The 22,828-nt window shown below is 47.1% G+C and overlaps 1 protein-coding gene and 1 long non-coding RNA gene across 2 annotated transcripts in view; both read left to right on the top strand.

Moving 5' to 3' along the window:
* LOC140217386 (BEN domain-containing protein 5-like) overlaps positions 1-22,828 on the top strand; it is a 386,196-nt gene that overhangs the window by 346,969 nt on the left and 16,399 nt on the right. The window lies entirely within an intron of this gene.
* LOC140217145 (uncharacterized) lies at positions 465-9,426 on the top strand. The gene is made up of 3 exons (XR_011893653.1): positions 465-900; positions 5,942-6,020; positions 9,139-9,426. It is a non-coding gene; the product is annotated as an uncharacterized lncRNA (long non-coding RNA).

Below are 22,828 nucleotides of genomic sequence, written 5' to 3'. Positions count from 1 at the left end.
GACAACCTGCCATTGCAAGATGTCATTATTACCATCATTTTACCTGACTGGTATATACTGGTATTTTTAGTGTGTGGCTTCCTTTGTGACCTCAGAAGTGACACACTGCATTGAAAAGTAATTGCAGTAAAACAAGTTGTGAGGCTAGTTGGTGCATAGCTATAACAAAATGAAGCACCAACGGTAACGGCACACTAAGAAGGAAAGGAAAGACAGGACAAGGCGCTTCCTGTCTTTTTGTTCCTTATTAGTGTGCCGTTACCGTTGGCGCTTCATTTTTTGAAAAGTAATGCCACAACATGTGAATGGGTGAGATTTTACGCACCTTTATGGCTGGCTCATGTTGGCCTGTCTCATTTAATACCAGTACAGGTGTTGCCTGGTTTGCCAGAAGTGCGCTGTCGATTGGCTGATACACATTTATGGATTTTTATTGCAGCACATATTTCCTTTGATTCTGGTTAACACTGCTAATCAGAGATAACTTGGTGATGTCTGGTTCTGATTTCTGGTAGTAAATTATTGGCTTGCATACGCATGCAACTAAGTGACTTCTTCATAGTTTGTATCGTTATTGTATTGTTCATAGCGCAGTTCAAGTATTATTCATAGTTTGCTCTTGAGAAGTCTCGTCATTCTCCCAAGGTTCATGGTGTCATGTATTATTGCTGTTTCAAGACTTTGAAGATGAGAGCAAAGAATCTGTTGAAAATCACACTAAAAGCAAGAAAGATAAAAGAGCTTCCCATGAAATTGAGTGGAAGAAGATGGAAGCAAGAATTGAGGACCTGGAGAAAGAACTACAAAATATAGAAGCTGAGAAAGAGGAGCTTGCTCGGCTGTTGGAAGAGGAGCGAGAGAGGTCAAGAAGGCTGACGGATGCCCTCCTCAACAAGATTGGTACCGTATTTTCCGGTGTATAAGACGCGGTTTTTTTTCCAAAAATCTTGCTGGTGCGTCCTATACAAGGGTGCGTCTTATATGCGAATTTTTCGTTTTTTTTTGCGGGTTCAGAAATTACTCAGGTTCATGCTCAAGCTTTTCTCACCGAAAAAATATCACTGATGATGTGTAGTGTTTTATGGCGCAAGGGCCAGGTATGGCCAAAGAGCGCCATGACAAAGGTAATGTTAGCGGTTCATTGTGAATGATGCAGGCAATGAATGAATGAATGAATGTGTGGTTTTTATTGGCGCAAGGGCCAGGTATGGCCAAAGAGCGCCATGCAAGTGTTAGTGATTTCGCAGTGGAGTTATGAATTCTGTGAAGTTGAGGTGACGTGGCTGTAAAGGGGCCTAAAATATAGTCACTGTAAAGTGCGTAAAATGTACGTGTAATAAAATTATGGCGATGACAAATGACGTGTACTATGTGCATTAAGGTGCATTGCAAAATAATGATATGATATAAAGAAATGCATAGGTTTCTAAAATTAACTAGAGCATCATGGCCTCGTTAGAGCCCTTGAGACACAAGGGCCTGGAGGCATGTGCTATATAAAACAACTATCACAGCGGCATCCTCTGGAGAGAGGATGCGCTACGAATTTATTGGGCTCATAACATGTAGGACAACCTCATTTAAAAAATTGAGGACTACTTTGGTGTTGAAAAATTGTTCTTTGCCAAGAAACATAGCTGGGTGAAGAGGTATGCAATAACGATATGCTAGGGGAAAATGCTTCTTTCTTTCAGGTTCGGCTTCGCGACACTCCAAGAGGACGTGGAGGACGGTCAGCCTCTCACCACATCGACCACAGGTTGGCGGTTCATTTCCAGTAAGGAGAAAATTGTGTGTACCAAATGTGTGTCCTATTCTGAGGCGGCAGAATAGGACATCTGTTCGCCGTGATTTTGATGGCGAGGGCCAAAAACCTAGCTGTGGCTTTATAATGTGCAGTTTATTGTTTATTTCTGCGTTCCACATGCGTTGCCAGTGTTGTCGCAGTTTCTTACGCAAGAAAGGCCTCAGATCTGTGACCGGGACAGCAGCTGCAGAAGAAGTGTTTAGTGATGTGAGTGGTGTGGCCATTCTATCAGCCAGTACATTACCCTCGATACCTCTATGGCCAGGTACCCAGCATATTACTATATGTATATGTGATATATAAATACTGCATAAGAGGGAGTAAAGTTCAATGAATACAGGATTTTTAGGCTTTTGTAATGAAATTAACGCTTTTACGAGACTTAGCGAGTCTGTGTATACAATTGCTCTGTCGAGTTTTAATTTCTGTATATGTCTTACTGCAGACAGTACTGCATAAGCTTCTGCAGTGAAGATACTTGTTTGCGGGTTCAGTAAGTCAGATATAGAAAGAGAGGGACCAACAGCAGCATAAGATACACCAGCATGTGATTTAGACGCGTCTGTATAGAATTCAGAGCAGTTGTACTTCGATTGAAGTTCGCGGAAATGCATAGCGATTTCGATATCAGGTGCGTGTTTTGTGACCTCTGCAAAGGATACGTCACAGTCTATCACCTGCCACTCCCAGGGCGGTAATAGCTTAGTTGGAGGCATTAGGCGATGTTCGAGAACAGGGACATCCATTTCCGTGCTAAGTTCTCTTGCACGCAGTGAGAAAGGAAGTCTCATGGAGGGTTTATTATTAAAAAGTGTTTGACACGTTAAGTCATTAACAGTTTTGAAACACGGATGTTCTTTATTGGAGCGCACATTGAGAAAATAGGTAAAGCTTATGTACGTTCTCTGAAAATGTAGTGACCATTCGTCTGACTCTGCATATAGACTTTCTACAGGGCTTGTTCTAAATGCGCCAGTGGCGAGGCGGATACCCAGATGATGAACGGGGTCTAACATTTTTAGCGCACTAGGTGCAGCAGAATGATATACTACGGCACCGTAATCTAACCGTGATCTAACTAGGCTCTTGTAAAGATTCAACAGGCACCTCCTGTCACTACCCCATGAAGTGTGGGATAGGATTTTAAGTAGGTTCATTGTTTTTAGACATTTTGTTTTTAGACATTTTATGTGTGAAATGAATGTAAGCTTGGAGTCAAGTATAACACCTAGAAATTTGTGCTCTTTGTTAAAAGGAATTTGTTGTCCGCCCAGTTCTACACAAGGATCTGGGACCAGGCCTCTCTTTCTTGTGAAGAGAACACAGGAACTTTTGTGGGGGTTGATTTTAAATCCATTTTGATCTGCCCACATGGACACCTTGTTTAGGGCCTGCTGTACCTGTCTCTCGCAGACTGTGAGATTGCAGGATTTGAAACCTATTTGTATATCGTCTACGTAGACGGAATAAAAAATAGCTGGTGGTAATGATGCCCGAAGCGTGTTCATCTTTACGAGAAAGAGCGTGCAGCTTAGTACTCCACCCTGGGGTACCCCAGTTTCCTGTATGAATGTACGCGACAGTGCAGGACCTATTTTAACCCGAAATGTACGGTTCGCTAGGTAGCTCTCTATGATAGTTAACATATTACCGCGGATGCCCAGCACCGAAAGGTCGCGCAGGATACCGTACCGCCAGGTTGTGTCGTACGCTTTTTCCATATCCAGAAATACAGATAAGAAAGATTGTTTGTGTACGAAGGCATCGCGAATGCTCGCTTCGATGCGCACGAGATGGTCGGTTGTAGATCGCCCTTCCCTAAAACCGCATTGAAATGGGTCAAGCATTTTACTAGACTCTAGGAGATGTATCAGACGGCGATTGATCATTTTTTCGAAAAGCTTACAGAGGCAGCTTGTAAGCGCTATGGGACGGTAGCTAGTGAGCAATGAAGTGTCTTTACCATGCTTTAATATGGGGATCACAATAGCCTCCTTCCACTTCGATGGGAGATAACCAGCAGCCCAGAGAGCATTGAAAAGTGTAAGTAGCGTGATTTGTGCGTCGGATTGCAGGTGTTTAAGCATATCATACATGATTCTATCGGGGCCCGGTGCAGAGCTCCGACATACTGACAAGGAGGTTTTAAGTTCGGCAATCGTAAAAGGACGATTATACGGATCGTTTGGGACGGATTTCCGATTCAGTGGCTTAAGTTCTTCTATTGCTTTACGTTTAAGAAAGTTCGCCGAATACTGAGTGGAGCTAGACACGCGCTCGAAGTGTTCACCGAGAGCATCAGCCTGGTCTTGCAGTGTATCGCCTTGTGTGTTTACCAAAGGGAGGGAGTATGTTTGTCGCCCTCTTATGCTATTTACCCTGTTCCAGACTTTGGCCTCATCTGTATACGTGTTTATACCCGTTAAAAACTTCTGCCAACTGTCTCTTCTGGCCTGTCGGCGGGTTCGCCTGCCTTGTGATTTTACTTTCTTAAAATTGATGAGATTCTCCGCAGTGGGGGAGGCGCGTAGCAACCCCCACGCTTTGTTTTGTTTTTTACGTGCGATCCTACAATCGTCGGTCCACCACGGGACGCGCCGTTTGCACGAGAGGCCATTTACTTGTGATATGCATTTAGATGCGGCATCTATTATGAAGGCTGTGAAAAACTCCACTGCAGCATCAATTTCTAACGGAGACATGTCAGCCCATGAGATACTAGTAAGAGATCGAAATTTCTCCCAGTCAGCCGTCTCAATCTTCCACCTAGGAGCGTGTGGTGGATATTCGTTTTCTTTAGGTGATCTTAGCAGTATAGGGAAGTGGTCGCTGCCGTAAGGATTGTTGGCAACTTCCCATTCGAGTTCAAGCAGTAGAGACGGGGAGACTATACTAAGATCTATTGACGAAAAGGATCGGTTTGCTAGAGAGTAATATGTGGGTTCCTTCTTATTCAAAAGGCACGCACCACAAGAAAAAAGGAACTGTTCAACAAGACGACCTCGCGCATCTATACGAGAGTCGCCCCACAGGGAGCTGTGCGCATTGAAGTCGCCAAGAACAACATAGGGTTCTGGCAGTTCATCTATAAGGGACTGAAATTCATGTTTAGTTAATTTGTAATGTGGGGGTATATAAAGCGAGCAAATAGTGATGAGTTTGTTTAGCAGAACAACTCGCACCGCCACTGCTTCAAGGGGCGTTCGAAGCTGTAAAGGTTGACATGCTATACTTTTATGAGTGAGAATCGCAACACCACCCGATGATGAGACGGCATCATCGCGATCTTTGCGAAACGTAACATACGTACGGAGAAAGTTTGCGTGTCTGGATTTTAAATGTGTTTCCTGTAAACACAGCACTTTTGGATTATGTTTGTGGATGAGTTCTTGCAAATCATCAAGGTTTGTAAGGAGACCTCTAATGTTCCATTGAATGATTTGTGTATCCATATTTAAAATAAATTGGTGCTGTGTTTACGGAAACGGACGGGATGCCTTAGATTACAGAACCCTTTAGAGGCCCTGTAATAGGGGTTTTGTTCTTTTTGGAGCGTTCGAGGGAGCCTCGCCGCTCCTTAGGCGCTTGGTGCGCCTTGAGGATGGGTGTAGTGTCCATTGCCTCTTGTGAGGCGCCGGACACGTGCTCTTGCGAGCGAGAAATTACAAGAGAGAGTCCTGCCTTGGAGGGCAAGACCCCTGCGCCGACCAGCCCAGAGGTCGATGGGGCACCCTGCAGGCAATGAATTAGACAATGAATTTCTCATGGTATATGTGACATGGCTGTAAAAAGGCCTAAAATCGGTCGCGTTTGATGGCGTAAAATATATAGTTGTTAAAATCATGACTCTAAGTAATGCTGTGGGCTATGGTAATGGGGTTTCGTTAAAAGCATGATGCAATAAAACATAGCATTGACACTTTAGATTCAAGAAAGCCTTTGAGTAAAAGGCTGTTATACGTGAGCTAAAAATGTCCTGGCCAAATGATTTCGAGAGTGTCTGTTTCACCTAAAAACGCTAAAACTAGTTTCGGATTAAAAAGCGGTTCATTGCCGAGAAAAATTTCGGGTGGAGAGGAATATTTTCGCGATATGCGGAAATGAAATACTTTTTCCTCTGTGTTTCTATTGCAGGGCATTGAATGAGAACGTGCAGGACTGTGAGGTTTTGGCCGCGCTTACTACAAGTCGGAGGATACCCCCCAGTCAAGAGGTAAGAGTGGGTGCCGTAAGTGTGTCCTATTCTTAATCGACAAAGGAGCACTTCGTGATATCGTGATGTTCTCTCTGATACCCAATATCCTAATTTGGGTTTTATCAAGTGCAGTTTATTTGATATCTGAGCATTCCACTGTTGCTGCCAGTGTATTTTCAGCTTGTGACCCAAGTATGCTTTAAGATCTGTGGCTGGGATGGGTATGTTTATATCCGTGTCACTAAAAGCTACTGAAGTAGCTTTCTCGTCAGCAGCTTCGTTGCCTTTTATACCACAGTGGCCAGGTACCCAGCATAGGATGATCGTTTGTCTAGTACTATAAGCTGAGCACAGCAATGTATACAGTTCATTAAAGACAGTGTTTTTATGTATACGTACATTCATTAGGGCTCGGACTACACTCAATGAGTCTGTGTACACAATAGCCCTAGTAAGATTGGTTTGCTTGATGTGCTTTATTGCAGAGAGTATTGCATACGCTTTCGCTGTAAAAATACATGTATGTGGGTTCAATGTACCGGATATTAAAAATGCTGGTCCTAGTGCTGCGTAGGCAACACCAGAAGGGGACTTAGAGGCATCTGTGTAGAATTCAGCAAAAGAATATTTCTCCTGAAGCTCAAGAAAATGTGACCGTATGTGTGCCTCAGGCGCTCGTTTTGATATTTCTGCAAACGAGACGTCACACTCGATAGTCTTCCACTCCCAAGGCGGTGGAAGCCGCGTAGTTGCCATTATGACATTCTCTAAAATCGGCGCACCAGTTTCTTCGGACAATGCTTCCAACCGAAGGGACAAAGGAGGTCTAGTGCCTGGGCGATTACGGAAAAGTCTAGCCGTAGACAAGTCGCAAATAAGTGAATGGCATGGATGATGGGAATCTGATTTGACCTTGAGGGCGTAAGAGAGAGTTAAATATGTTCTTTGAAGATATAGGGACCATTCGTTAGCTTCAGCATACAGGCTTTCTACGGGGCTAGTCCTGAAAGCACCAGTAGCGAGACGGATACCCAAGTGGTGGACGGAATCGAGCATCTTCAAAGCACTAGGCGTGGCAGAGTTATACACAATGGCTCCGTAGTCAAGACGTGACCGTATAAGGCTTTTGTACAGGCTCAAGAGGCATCTTCTATCACTTCCCCAAGATGTGCGGGATAAGAGCTTCAGTAGATTCATTGTCTTCAAGCATTTCATTTTCAGATATTTTAAGTGTGGGATAAAAGTTATGATGATATGTGGTTTTTAATGGCGCAAGGGCCAGTTATGGCCAAAGAGCGCCATGTCCGTGTTAATGAGTTTGCAATGAAATCATGAGTTCGATGAAGTTGGTGTGACGTGGCTGTAGAGGGGCCTTAAAAATGTTAGCGCTAAAGTGCGCAAAATCTGTAGAATAAGATTATGGCGATGTCTGATGACGTGTACTATGAACATTTAAGGTGCATTTAAAAAGAATGATACGATGTGTAAAATATATATATGGTTATAAGATATGCTAGAGCACTGCTGCCTCCTTAGAGCCCTTGAAGAACAAGGGCCTGGAGGCATGTGCTATGCAAAACTGTTATCGCAGTGGCATCCTCTGGAGCGAGGATGCTCTACGAATTTAATGGGCATATAACGTGTAGTACGACATCATTTAAATAGTTGAGGATTGCCTTGGTGTCAAAAAGCAGTTCCTCGCCGAGAAACATAGCCGGGTGTAGAGGGATGTTATAATGGTAAGCAAGCGGAAAATGTTTCTTTCTCTCCGTTTCGGCTTCCCGACACTCCAGGAGCACGTGGAGGACGGTAAGCCTCTCACCGCATCTGCCACAGGTTGGAGGTTCACTTTCAGTAAGCAGGTAACTATGGGTGCCAAATGTGTGTCCTATTCTGAGGCGACAGAATAGGACATCTGTTCGCCGAGATTTTGTTGGGGAGGGCCAAGAACCTAACTGGGGCTTTATAACGTGCAGTTTGTTATTTGTTTGCGCGTCCCACGTGCACTGCCAGTGATGTCGCAGTTTATTTCGTAAGAAAGGCCTCAGGTCTGTGACAAGCACCTCAGCGGTAGGGTTAACAGCTTGCGATGTGATTGACGTGGCCATCTCGTCCGCGAGTACGTTACCTTCGATTCCCCTATGGCCAGGGACCCAGCATATTATGATGTTCTGGTTAGATGAGTACGCCTTACACAATACCGAATACAGATCATTGAATACGGGATTTTTACGTTTGTAGAGTGACATTAGGGCCTTCACGACGCTTAGGGAGTCTGTATAGATCGCTGCTTTTGTGAGTTTTGTTCTTATATGCTTCACAGCAGAGAGTAATGCGTAGGCCTCGGCCGTAAAGATGCTTGTTTCCGGATGCAGTACATCGGATTCCGAGAAGGATGGGCCGACGGCTGCATAGGATACCCCGGCATTTGACTTCGAAGCGTCTGTGTAGAACGCTGCGCAGGAGTGTTTGTACTGCAGTTCTAGGAAATGCATTCTAATTTCGGCCTCAGGAGCGTGCTTTGTAACTTTTATAAAGGATATGTCACATTGTATCACCTGCCACTCCCAAGGAGGTAAGAGCTTGGTTAGGTGCATTAAGCGATGCTCGAGGAGTGGGACACGCATTTCATCGCTAATCTCCTTCACACGCAGCGAGAAAGGCTGTCTTATGGAGGGGCGATTGCTGAAAAGTGTAGCGCACGTCATATCGGTAACGGTATGAAAACATGGATGTTCTGGATTGGAGCGTATTTTAAGGAAATATGTAAAGCTGTTGTATGATCTCTGTAGGTGGAGAGACCATTCATTCGATTCGGCATATAAGCTTTCAATTGGGCTTGTTCTGAAAGCGCCCGTGGCTAAACGGATGCCTAGATGGTGAACCGGGTCTAGCATCTTTAGCGCGCTTGGGGCGGCAGAGTTATATACCACGGCACCATAATCTAATCGTGACCGGATGAGGCTCTTATACAGATTCATTAGGCACTTCCTGTCACTACCCCACGTAGTCTGGGATAGAAGTTTCATTAGGTTCATTGTTTTCAGACACTTTTCTTTGAGTTGTTTAATGTGTGGGACGAAAGTGAGTCTATTGTCGAGTATAATACCTAGAAATTTGTGCTCTTTGTTTACAGGAATCAGTTGTCCACACATTTGTAAGCAAGGATCCGGAACTAGGCCTCTCTTCCTTGTAAACAGCACACAAGAACTTTTTTGAGGATTGATTTTAAAACCATTTTTCTCTGCCCACCCTGACACCTTGTTCAAACCATGCTGTACCTGTCTCTCACATACTGTGAGGTTACAGGATTTGAAGCCTATTTGAATGTCATCCACATAGACGGAATACAAAATGGCTGGTGGTAAGGAAGCACGAAGCGTTGTCATTTTAACAATAAAAAGTGTGCAACTGAGCACGCCTCCCTGGGGTACACCAGTTTCTTGTGTAAAAGGACGTGACAGCACATTGCCGACTTTCACCCGGAAGGTACGATTGGACAAGTAGTTTTTTATTATGTTTAGCATATTACCATGAATGCCCATTTCCGATAAGTCTCGCAAGATCCCGTATCGCCACGTCGTGTCATAGGCCTTTTCCATATCGAGAAATATCGAGAGGAAGAACTGTTTATGTATAAATGCGTCCCGGATATTTCCTTCAATGCGTACAAGATGGTCGGTTGTGGAGCGCCCTTCTCGGAAGCCACACTGATAAGGATCAAGCATTTTGTTCTGTTCAAGGAAATGGATCAGTCGCCGATTTATCATTTTTTCAAATACCTTACACATGCAACTTATGAGGGCTATCGGGCGGTAGCTTGCCACTGAGGAAGGATCTTTCCCTTGTTTTAAAACAGGGACCACAATGGCTTCTTTCCATGCGGTCGGAAGGTACCCTGCGTCCCTGATAGTGTTGAAGAGTGTAAGTAGTGTCACTTGCGTGTCATTGTGTAAGTTTTTCAGCATTTCGTACATGATTCTGTCAGATCCTGGTGCAGAGCTCTTGCATGCGCTCAAGGCAGCTCTCAACTCTGCAATACTAAAGGGGCGGTTGTACGGTTCATCCTGCCGACACTTTCTTATGAGTGGCTTGCATTCTTCTATTTGTTTATATTTGAGAAAGGGGTTTGAATAATTGGTGGAACTTGACACGCTCTGAAAGTGCTCCCCAAGTGAGTCTGCTCGTTCAAGCAGGGTATCGCCTTGAGTGTTTACCAGGGGGAGTGAATAAGTTTGTCGTCCTTTTATCCTGTTAACCCTGTTCCAGACTTTCCCCTCCTCTGTATAAGAGTTGATACCCGATAAAAACTTCTGCCAACTCTCTCTACTGGCCTGTCGGCGCGTTCTCCTTCCTTCGGATTTTGCTTTCTTAAAGTTAATAAGATTCTCCGCAGTGGGAGAGGTGCGTAGCAACCCCCACGCTTTGTTTTGTTTCTTACGGGCGGTCCTACATTTGTCGTTCCACCACGGGACGCGCCGTTTGCATGCGAAACCGTTTACTTCAGATATGCATTTAGATGCGGCATCTATAATGAAGGCTGTAAAGTACTGAACGGCAGCATCAATTTCTAAAGAGGACATGTCATTCCATGAGATCCTGGTGAGAGTTCGGAATTTCTCCCAGTCGGCTGTATCGATTTTCCACCTGGGAGCCTGTGGTAGACATTCCTTTTCTTTATATGTTCTTAGTAGTATAGGGAAGTGGTCGCTCCCGTAAGGATTGTCGTTGACTTCCCATTCAAGTTCAGACAGTAGTGACGGGGAGACTAGGCTAAGATCTATTGAAGAAAATGTTCTGTTTGCAAGAGAATAGTATGTCGCTTCCTTCTTATTCAGAAGACAAGCACCAGAAGAGAAAAGGAACTGTTCGATAAGACGTCCTCGCGCATCTATACGAGGGTCGCCCCACAGGTAGTTGTGTGCATTGAAGTCGCCAAGAACAACATAGGGTTCTGGAAATTCATCTATAAAGGACTGAAATTCATGTTTAGTTAACTTGTAATGTGGGGGTATATAAAGCGAGCAAATAGTGATGAGTTTGTTTAGCAGAACAACTCGCACCGCCACTGCTTCAAGGGGCGTTCGAAGCTGTAAAGGTTGACATGCTATATTTTTATGAGTGAGAATCGCAACACCACCCGATGATGCGACGGCATCATCGCGATCTTTGCGAAACGTAACATACGTACGGAGAAAGTTTGTGTGTCTGGATTTTAAATGTGTTTCCTGTAAACACAGCACCTTTGGATTATGTTTGTGGATGAGTTCTTGCAAATCATCAAGGTTTGTAAGGAGACCTCTAATGTTCCATTGAATAATTTGTGTATCCATATTTAATGTAAATAAGTGCTGTGTGTACGGAAAGGGAGGTTCTGCCTTAGGTTACAGGGCTCTTTCGAGGCCCTGTAACGGGGGTTCTGCTCTTTCTGGAGCGTTCGAGGGAGCCTCGCCGCTCCTTAGGCGCTTGGTGCGCCTTGAGAATAGGTGTAGTGTCCATTGCCTCTTGTGAGGCGCCGGACACGTGCTCTTGCGAGCGAGATGTTTCCCGAGAGAGTCCCGCCTTGGAGGGCAAGACCCCTGCGCCCACCAGCCCGGAGGTCGATGGGGCTCCCTGAGGGATTTGGCTGCGCCGGCTGTTGCCAGCGCTGGAAGGGGCCGGGGAGCTTGAGGCAGCCTCGGCTGCGCCCACCTTCGGGGTCGATGGCCCCGTCTGCTGTGTTGGCGTAGCAGCGTCAGCTGCAGCCGCCGGGGGGGCGGATGGCGTCACTGCCGCCTCGCTGGGTGTGGGTCGGACAGCCGCCGGAGGCCGTTGTGGCGCTGCCCCCTGACGCGCCACATCGGCAAAGGTGTGCTTTGGCAGGAAGGATACCCGCCTGCGTGCTTCTTTGAAACTTATGTTTTCTTTTACTTTGATCGTTACAATCTCTTTCTCTTTTTTCCAAGATGGGCACGACCGCGAGTACGCGGCGTGCTCCCCATCACAGTTCACACAGTGGAGAGTGTTTTCACACGATTCAGCGGAGGGCTCATGAGCACTGCATTTTGCACAGGTTTGGCGGCCGCGGCAGTTCGATGAGCTGTGGCCAAATCGCTGGCATTTAAAACATCTCAGAGGGTTTGGGACATATGGTCTGACCCGGAGCTTCACATATCCTGTCTCAATACTCTCAGGGAGCACACTTGAACCAAAGGTGAGAATTAGATGTTTTGTTTTGATCTCTTTTCCATCGCGCCTTAGCAGAATTCTCTTAACATTGATTACGTTTTGGTCGCTCCAGCCTTCTAATAGTTCAGCGTCCGTAAGTTCCATCAGGTCATCATCCGAAACTACACCACGGGTGGTGTTCATCGTGCGGTGCGGGGTAACTGTGACTGGGACTTCTCCAAATGATAGAAGGTTAGGCAGTTTCTCGTGTTGTTTTTTGTCGCGCAGCTCCAAAAGGAGATCGCCGCTAGCCATCTTTGATGCTTTATATCCTGGTCCAAATGCCTGAGTTAGAGTTTTTGAAACAACAAAAGGTGAGATTGTTCGAGCTTGTTTTCCTTGTTTTTCAGAGTGGATTACATCGCCCCCTTATCAGGGAGCGATCAGATAGTGGAGGGAAAGAACTAGCCATTAGTGGGAGTGTATTTTTCGGCAGTAGCGCCAGCCACCCACCATGGAGCCCAACAAGGGGACGCTGCAGGGCCTGTAAAACAGGGCCTACAAGCGCCAGCTGTACGCTACCGCTATAACCAAATATGATATAACCAAGGTTGGCTACTCACACAAGGTTAACTCTTGCTGCCAGGAAGGTCGGAAGTAATAAAGATGATGATGATGATATGTGGTGTTTAATGGCGCAAGGGCCAGGTGTGGCCAAAGAGCGCCATGACAAGTGGTGATGTTGACGATGTATTATGGAGATGTGACTTGGCTGTAAACTGGCCTAAAAATTGTCGCTGTAAAGTGCGTAAAATCTACGTGCTATAAAATTATGGCGATGACTCATGACGAATACTTTGAACATTAAAATCCATCGTAAAAGAATGATGCAGAATAAAAGATATATGAGATAGTAAAATTACCTGGAGCACTACTGCCTCACCGGAGCCCTTGAAACACAAGGGCCTAGAGGCGCGTGCTATACGAAAGAGCTATCACAGCGGCATCCTCTGAAGAGAGGACCCGCTACGAACACGTGGGGCTAAAAACATGCAAGACAACATCTTTCAGAAAACTTAGGACTGTGTTGGTGTCAAATAAAGGTTCTGGACCGAGTAGCATTACGGGATGTAGGGGGATGTGCTGCCGGTATGCTAGGGAAAAATGTTTTCTTCTTTCAGATTCGGCTGCCCGACACTCCAGGAGGACGTGGAGGACGGTCAGCCTCTCCCCGCATCTACCGCAGGTTGGAGGATCATTTTCAGTGAGTAGAAAGTTATGCGTGCCAAATGTGTGTCCTATTCTCAGGCGACAGAATAGGACATCTGTTCGCCGTGATTTTGTTACGGGGGGCCAAGAACCTAACTGTGGTTTTATCACGTGCAGTTTGTTATTTACTTCTGCGTCCCACATACGTTGCCAGTGGTTTCGCAGTTTTCTTCTTAAGAAAGGTTTCAGATCTGTGACAGGGACCGAAGCAGTAGGACTAACTGCATGCAATGAAATGGATGTGGCCATCTGGTCCGCTAGAACGTTACCCTCAATGCCCCTATGTCCGGGCACCCAGCATATAATGACATGCTGGTTAGACATATACGCTCTACAGAGAATGGAATAGAGCTCAGTTATTACGGGGTTTCTGTGTTTACAGTGTGACTTCAAGGCTTTTACGACACTTAGGGAGTCTGTAAATAAAATTGTCTTTTGAATATTTGATTTTCTGATATGTTTCACAGCCAACAATAGTGCATGCGCCTCAGCCGTAAATATACTTGTTTCAGGGTGCAGTACACCGGATTCCGAGAAGGATGGACCAATGGCTGCGTAGGACACCCCGGCATGCGACTTAGAAGCGTCTGTGTAAAACTCTGCGCACGAGTACTTGTGCTGGAGCTCCAAGAAATGCATTTTGATATGTGGCTCTGGCGCATGTTTAGTAACCTCTATAAAGGATGTGTCACACTCTATCAGCTGCCACTCCCAGGGTGGTACTAGCTTAGCTGGAGGCATTAAGCGTTGCTCGAGAACTGGGACATCCATTTCCGTGCAAAGTTCTCTTGCACGCAGTGAGAAAGGGAGTCTCATAGAGGGTCTGTTATGAAAAAGTGTTTCACACGTCAAGTCGTTAGCGGTTGTGAAACACGGATGTTCCTTATTAGAGCGAACCTTGAGAAAATATGTTAAGCTGATGTTTGTTCTTTGAAGATGGAGTGGCCACTCATCTGACTCTACATATAGGCTTTCAACAGGGCTTGTCCTAAATGCGCCAGTGGCCAAACGGATACCCAGATGGTGAACGGGGTCTAACATCTTAAGTGCGCTCGGTGCGGCAGAGTGATATGCTACGGCACCATAATCTAACCGTGATCGAACAAGGCTCTTGTAAATATTCAACAAACACTGTCTGTCGCTACCCCACGTTGTGTGGGATAGGATTTTAAGTAAGTTCATTGTTCTAAGACATTTTTCTTTCAGATGTTTTATGTGCGGAATGAAAGTAAGCCTGGAGTCAAGTATAACACCAAGAAATTTGTGATCTTTGTTTACAGGAATTTGTTGTCCGCCCAGTTCTACACAAGGATCTGGGACCAGGCCTCTCTTTCTTGTGAAGAGAACACAAGAACTTTTGTGGGGGTTGACTTTGAATCCGTTTTGGTCTGCCCACTCAGAAACCTTGTTCAAGCCTTGCTGTACCTGTCTTTCGCATACTGTGAGGTTGCAGGATTTGAAGCCTATTTGTATATCGTCTACGTATACAGAATAAAAAATGGCAGGTGGTAGTGAAGCACGTAGGGTGTTCATCTTAACGATAAAGAGAGTGCAGCTGAGCACGCCTCCCTGGGGTACACCAGTTTCCTGGGTAAAGGGACGTGACAGTGCATTGCCAACTTTTACACGGAAGGTACGATTGGACAAATAGCTTTCAATTATTTTCAACATATTTCCACAGATGCCCATTCCCGACAAATCTCGCAGGATCCCGTAACGCCATGTTGTATCATATGCCTTCTCCATATCAAGGAATATGGAGAGGAAGTACTGTTTGTGTACAAAGGCATCACGAATATATCCTTCAATGCGCACAAGATGATCTGTTGTTGACCGCCCTTCTCGGAATCCACACTGATAAGGATCGAGCATTTTGTTGAGCTCAAGGAAATGTATAAGTCTGCGATTTATCATTTTTTCAAAAAGCTTACACAGACAATTAGTTAGAGCTATCGGACGGTAACTTGCCGCCAAGGAGGGGTCTTTCCCGTGCTTCAGAACAGGAACCACAATCGCTTCCTTCCATGTCGATGGGAGGTATCCGGAAGCCCAAATGGTGTTGAATAGTGTAAGTAGTGTAACTTGTGTGTCAGTATGTAGGTTTCTAATCATGTCATACATGACTCTGTCAGGTCCCGGTGCAGTGCCTTTGCATGTGTTCAAGGCAGCGTTCAACTCGGCAGTACTGAAAGGCCAGTTATACGGTTCATTCTGCCTGGATTTTCGAATGATTGGCTTACGTTCTATTATTTCTTTATGTTTAAGAAAGGACTGGGAATAATTGATTGAGCTTGACACACGTTCAAAGTGCTCCCCAAGTGAATCTGCCTGGTCTTGCAGGGTTTCGCCTTGCGTGTTTACCAAAGGGAGGGAGTATGTTTGTCGCCCTCTTATCCTACTAACCCTGTTCCAGACTTTGGCCTCATCTGTATACGAGTTGATACCTGATAAAAATTTCTGCCAGCTCTCTCTTCTGGCCTGTCGACGGGTTCGCCTGCCTTGGGATTTTACTTTTTTAAAGTTTATGAGATTCTCCGCAGTGGGGGAGGCGCGTAGCAACCCCCACGCTTTGTTTTGTTTCTTACGAGCGATCCTACAATCCTCGTTCCACCACGGCACGCGCCGTTTACACCCCAAGCCATTTACTTGTGATATGCATTTAGATGCGGCATCTATTATGAAGGCTGTAAAATATTCCACAGCAGCATCAATTCCTAACGAGGACATGTCATCCCATGAAATACTGCTGAGAGTTCGGAATTTCTCCCAGTCAGCTGTATCAATCTTCCACTTAGGAGCCTGTGGTGTATATTCGTTCTTTTTAGGTGTTCGTAGCAGTATGGGGAAGTGGTCGCTTCCGTAAGGATTGTTTGTAACTTCCCATTCGAGTTCAGGCAGTAGTGACGGGGAGACTAGGCTAAGATCTATTGAATAAAAGGATTTGTTGGCAAGACAGTAATATGTGGGTTCTTTCTTATTCAGAATGCACGCACCAGAAGAGAAAAGGAATTGTTCAACAAGTCGTCCTCGCGCATCTATACGAGGGTCGCCCCACAGGTAATTGTGTGCATTAAAATCGCCAAGAACAACATAAGGCTCTGGCAATTCATCCATGAAGGACTGAAATTCGTGTTTAGTTAATTTGTAATGTGGGGGTATATAAAGCGAGCAGATAGTGATGAGTTTGTTTAGCAGAACAACTCGCACCGCCACTGCTTCAAGGGGCGTTTGTAGCTGTAAGGGCTGACAGGCTATACTTTTATGAGTGACAATCGCAACACCACCCGATGATGCGACGGCATCATCGCGATCTTTGCGAAATGTAACATACGTTCGGAGAAAGTTTGTGTTTTTAGATTTTAAGTGTGTTTCCTGTAAACACAGCACTTTTGGATTATATTTGTGGATTAGTTCTTGCAAATCATCAAGGTTCCTAAGAAGACCTCTGATGTTCCATTGTATGATTTGTGTATCCATATTTAATGTAAATTAGTGTTGTGTGTACGGAAACGGAAAGATGCCTTAGATTACAGAGCCCTTTCGAGGCCCTGTAATAGGTGTTTTGTTCTTTTCGGAGCGTTCGAGCGATTCTCGACGCTCCTTAGGCGCCTGGTGCGCCTTGAGGATAGGTGTGGTGTCCATTGCCTCTTGTGAGGCGCCGGACACGTGCTCTTGCGAGTGGGAAGTTTTCAGAGGGAGTCCCGCCTTGGAGGGCAAGACCCCTGCACCCACCAGCCCGGAGGTCGATGGGGCTCCCAGAGGGATTTGGCTACGCTGGCCGTTGCCAGCGCTGGAAGGAACCTCGGAGGCTAGGGCAGCCTCGGCTGCGTCCACCTTCGGGGTCGTTGGCCCCGTCTGCTGGGTAGACGGAGCAGCGCTAGCTGCAACCGCTGCGGGGGCAGATGGCGTAACTGCCGACTCACTGCCTGTGGGTCGGACAGCCGCTGGAGGCCGTTGTGACGCTGCCCCCTTACGCGCCACATCGGCAAAGCTACTCTTAGACAGGTATGACACCCGCCTACGTGCCTCCTTGAAAGATATGTTTTCTTTGACTTTGATTGTCACAATCTCTTTTTCTCTTTTCCAGGACGGGCAGGCGCGCGAGTATGCGGCGTGCTCGCCATCACAGTTGACACAGTGTGGAGTCTTCTGGCATGTTTCGGAGGAATGTTCGGTGTCACTACACTTGACACATGTCAGCCGGCCTCGACAGTTCTGTGAACTGTGGCCGAACCTTTGGCACTTGAAGCATCTGAGAGGATTGGGCACGTATGGCCTAACACGAAGTTTGATGTAACCGGCCTCGATGGACTCGGGGAGGACACTTGAGCTGAAAGTGAGTATCAGGTGTTTTGTTTGGATTTCTTTTCCGTCTCGCCTAATCTTGATTCTTTTGACATTTATGACATTTTGTTCACTGAAGCCCTCCAAGAGTTCAGCCTCAGTGAGCTCCAGCAAATCATCGTCCGAGACAACGCCGCGTGAGGTATTCATCGTGCGGTGCGGGGTTACTACTACTTGGGTCTCTCCAAATGATACTAGTTTAGGCAGTTTCTCAAATTGTTTCTGATCGCGGAGCTCCAAGAGGAGGTCACCGCTGGCCATCCTCGACGCCTTATAACCTGGGCCAAAAACTTCGGTAAGGGTCTTAGATACCAGGAACGGGGAGATTGTGCGGACTTGTTTCGCTGGTTTTTCTGTGTGGATCACATGAAAACGAGGAAAATTGTGGAGTTGGCGTCCGAAAAACTGAAATACTTCTTCGGTGCGCCCTCGTTTCTGAGGGCGATCAGGTAGTTTAGGGAAAGCATGTTCCATAAGTAATGTTGGGTTTTCGGCCGCGATGCCGACCACCCACCATGGAGCCCAACAGGGGGACGTGACAGAAGTTCCTGCTGGAGAAACTCTGCCAACGCCAGCCGTACATCGCTGCTATAACCAAATACAGCATAACCAAGGCTGGCTAGCTACACAAGGTTAACCCTTGCCGCCAGGAAACTAGGAAGTGAGGAGAAGTGATGAGAAGACAGGAAAGATTCAAAGTGAGAGAGAAAGACGAAGATTGGAGAGGGGGACAGGAAGAGGCGACTACCGATTTCCCCCGGGTGGGTCAGTCCGGGGGTGCCGTCTACGTGAAGCAGAGGCCAAAGCGGTGTGTTGCCTCCGCCGGGGGGCCTTAAAGGTCCGAACACCCAGCATCGGCTCAACCCCCAGGATCCCCCTTTCCCCGAACACGGCTAAGCCGCGCACGGCTACACGCGGGAGGGGCCAACCCTCGTGTGCTCGGGTACGTGGTGTCGCAACACACCAAACGCCTGCTGACGCAGACGCCCCTGCGGGGGGAAGTAATAAAGAAATGAGAAGAAGACAGGAAAGGTGGAAAGTAAGGAGGAGACGAAGGTTGTAGGGAGAGAGAGACAGGAAAAGGCAACTACCGATTTCCCCCGGGTGGGTCAGTCCGGGGGTGCCGTCTATGCGAAGCAGAGGCCAAAGGGGTGTGTTGCCTCCGCCGGGGGGCCTTAAAGGTCCAAACACCCAGCATCAGCTCAACGCCCAGGATCCCCCTTTCCCCAGACACGGCTAAGCCGCGCACGGCTACACGCGGGAGGGTCCAACCCTCGTGTGCTCGGGTACGTGGTGTCGCAACACACCAAACGCCTGCTTACGCAGACGCCCCTGCGGGAGACGTTCTGTTCTTGCCATCCTTCTAGTAATTCACTTTCGGTAAGTTCGATAAGGTCATCTTCTGAGATGACACCACGCACTGTGTTCATCGACCTGTGTGGTCCTACAGAAACGGGAATGTCTCCAAACGCTACAAGTTTTGATAGTTTGTCATATTGTGGCTTGTCACGAACTTCTAGTAGAAGATCGCCACTTCCCATCTTCGTAACTTTATAACCTGGGCCTATTGCTTCAGTGATAGATTTAGCTACAAGAAATGGTGATATCATTCGGACGGTCTTGGTTTCGTGCTGGCTGTGGAGAACATGGTATTTAGGAAAGGACACTTTTGGTTGCATGAAAAAGTTGAACTGTTCATCGGTGCGCCCCCTCTTCAGGGAGCGATCAGGTAATAGGGGAAAAGCTTAAGCCATAAAAATTTGGAAAATTCGGCGGCGGTGGTGGCCACCCACCACCGAGCCCAACAAGGGGACGCTACAAGGTCGGGAAAATACCTGCAGACGCCAGCTATGCATCGCCGCTATAACCTAATATACGATACCCAAGGTTGGATAACTATACCAGGTTAACCCTCGCCACCTGGAAGTCTGGAAGTAAGAAGAAGCGAAGAGATGACAGGAAAGATTGAAAGTGAGAGAGAAAGACGAAGATTGAAGAAAAGGACAGGAAAAGGTGACTGCCGATTTCCTCCAGGTGGGTCAGCCTGGAGGTGCCGTCTACGTGAAGCCGAGGCCAAAGGGGTGTGTTGCCGCCGCCGAGGGGCCGTAAAGGTCCAAACACCCGGCATTGGCTCAACCCCCAGGATCCCCTTTTCCCCGGACACGGCTAAGCCGCGCACGGCTACACGCGGGAGGGTCCAACCCTCGTGTGCTCGGGTACGTGGTGTCGCAACACACCAAACGCCTGCTGACGCAGACGCCCCTGCGGGGAAAATGGCAAGCTTCTGGCACTTAGGCAACGAAGTCCAAATATGAAAAACAAAAATGTATGCTTCGAAATTAATGATGTCACACTGACATTCTGCCAGTCTGGCGGCAGCATGAAATCCGAAAACTAGAACTTTGACCTTAATTTTTCAACTAATATTCCACCTATTGCATAATTAGTGTCCCATTAATGCATGTTTATCTAGGGTAACCTGTTTGCTGCTTTAATTGTGCTTCACATTTGCTTCAATATTGCTGACTTTTTCTTGTGGGACATTCAGTGACAATATTATTTGCCTCTTCAGATGACAGTTCTCTTGCTGCATCAAGCTCCGCACCTCAAGAGCCCAAGCTGTTTGAAGTGGTAGATGGGAATGTAAGTTTGACTTAGACACTTCCTCTATGCTGTGGTTTCATTTTTTATATTTAATTGTTTCATATTTTTAATAATTGCCTAGTACTAAATGCTATGGCATGGTTATTTGTTTTATGTATGAGGAGCAATGCATGTCACCTTTTTCGAGTTCGTAGTTTCTAAGCTTTGCTTAGGTGTACATTTGTGCCTGATGCTCACTGTGGTTATATTTCTGTTTTTTACTGACATTTTTGTTCATTGTGTTTTGGCTGGCCAGTTGTCTTGTGTAAGCACTCTGCATGTTTCTCAAGGTGCATTGAACAGCAAATTCATGCACACTGAGCAAATTTTCTTGCAAAGTAAACATGAAACTGACACACTTACATTTGTTGCTGGTCTAGTAGGTTCATACTGTATTACGGACCATAAGAACTATGGCCAGTTAGCGCAAATCGGCATAAAAATAAGGGGAGGAAGAGGCAAGGTGAGCGCTAACTCTCAAGTGTTTATTGGGGACACAGGTACATTGAATGTATATCACAAACCTACGAACATGCATTTACAAGCGCGCATTACAGCACCCACATAATTTTTTAAAAATAAACTGACTCTCCAAGAGAAAGAAGGTAACTGATGTGTTGCTGATACATGAAGCCGCAAGTTTCCTGATGTGAACGGCTTCTGTTAATTCACCTACAGCTGCATCCTTACTTCGACCTATAATCCTGATCTGGGGGGCTATTCTGCAAGAGTCCACCTAGTGGACTGTCCACTTCGGCCGCCTCTGATTGGCTGTAGGCCCACGAATGACGATGACGACCGGTGCTCCTAGCTTCCGGTTCCTTTCTGAAACGTCAGACTGACGTCAGTGGTGTTGCACTTACTCTTCACGTTTTGTGTGATAAGTGAACATGCTCCGGCGCGTACACGTGATTCATACAGTCGCCGCGCATCAACGGTTCTCTCTGCGATTCCTTTGTTTGGAGTAGACCGCAGCACTACGATGGATGCGAGCCTGCTTTTTTTGCTTTTTGATAACGGAGGAGAGAGGCGACTTCGCGAACAACGGGACCCGTTCGCCATGTCCGACGAGTCTTTTCGGAGGCACTTTCGCCTTTCGAAAACGACGGTGATGTGGCTGTGCGAACAGTTATCGGGCGACCTGGCGCGCGAGAGAGAAGGGCTCACCGTTCAAGATCAGGTGATTTGCGCCCTTCGGTTTTATGCTACCGGTGGCTTCCAAACGGCTGTCGGTAGCGAAGCCACCGTATCGCTTTCCCAGCCGTCTGTCAGCCGCTGCGTTCGCGCGGTATCGGAAGCAATCGTCCGTGTCGGCACCGAACAGCGCTGGGTGTCGTTTCCGCGTACGAGATCGGAGATAGCGCTCGTCAAGCAAGGTTTCTTGCGGAGCGGCAACATCTCTGACGTCGTAGGATGCGTGGACGGCACCTACATCGCTATAGCCGGCCCGGACCTGCCCCCAGCCGAGAAGCAGACGTACTGGTGTCGGAAGGGATACTACGCGCTGAACACCATGGTGGTAAGCACGCTCTACCTAATGCACTCATGATATATACAACATCCAAACTCGCGACAGCGACTTAATTTACTGATATACTGCAATTCACAGGCGTGCGACTCGAACATGCGAGTGCTGGCAATCGACCCTCGCTTCGCCGGCTCGTGTCACGACGCATACGTATGGCGTGGCTCAGCCCTTCGGAGCATTTTCGCCGACACCCAGATCGTCCACAGAGGAGAGTTTCTCCTTGGCGAGTACAGAAATGCATATAAACGCGCTTGTGAACCACAGCCAATGTCTGTAATGAATTCGGCGCAATTCCTGCGCTACATTTATTCTGCAGGCGACAGTGCATACCCACTGGAGCCGTGGCTCATCACGCCGGTTCCGGGACATCCCGCGCTATCGTCTCCGGAGGGCCGTTTTAATCAAGCTCACGCGTCGATGAGGTCTGTGGTGGAGCGCTGCATCGGCCTTATGAAGAGTCGGTTCCGCTGCTTGCAGCGTTATCGTGCGCTGCAGTACTGCCCCGCTGTCGCGGAAAAGATTGTCGCGGCTTGTGCAGCGCTGCATAACTTATGTCTCGACGCCAGCGAGCCGCTTCTTGACGACGACAGCAACATTGCCGGTGAGGATGACGACGACGACCAGGAAGACGTCTTGCCAAGTGATGACGGCGGTCCGACCCGTGGCGGCAGAACGCTGTACGCAAGGGGCAAGGCCACACGGGACAGGCAAATTGCACTGTATGGCATCAGCCGCAATGCACATTTGCTGCACATTCAGCGAGCTCGCCGTCGAGCGCAACGTCACGCACTGGACAGCTAGAAAGTTATGCACAATGAGCTTACTTCCGGCACGGCGCCACATGTGCGTCACTGTGCTCCGTGTGGTGGGACTACAGTAACGCCCAATTTTTCTC

The sequence above is a fragment of the Dermacentor andersoni genome, chromosome 4 (assembly GCF_023375885.2).
Source record: "Dermacentor andersoni chromosome 4, qqDerAnde1_hic_scaffold, whole genome shotgun sequence".
NCBI classification, from domain to species: domain Eukaryota; kingdom Metazoa; phylum Arthropoda; class Arachnida; order Ixodida; family Ixodidae; genus Dermacentor; species Dermacentor andersoni.
The sequence above is the reverse complement of the archived record's forward strand: the minus strand, read 5'-3'. Positions and strand labels throughout refer to the sequence as shown.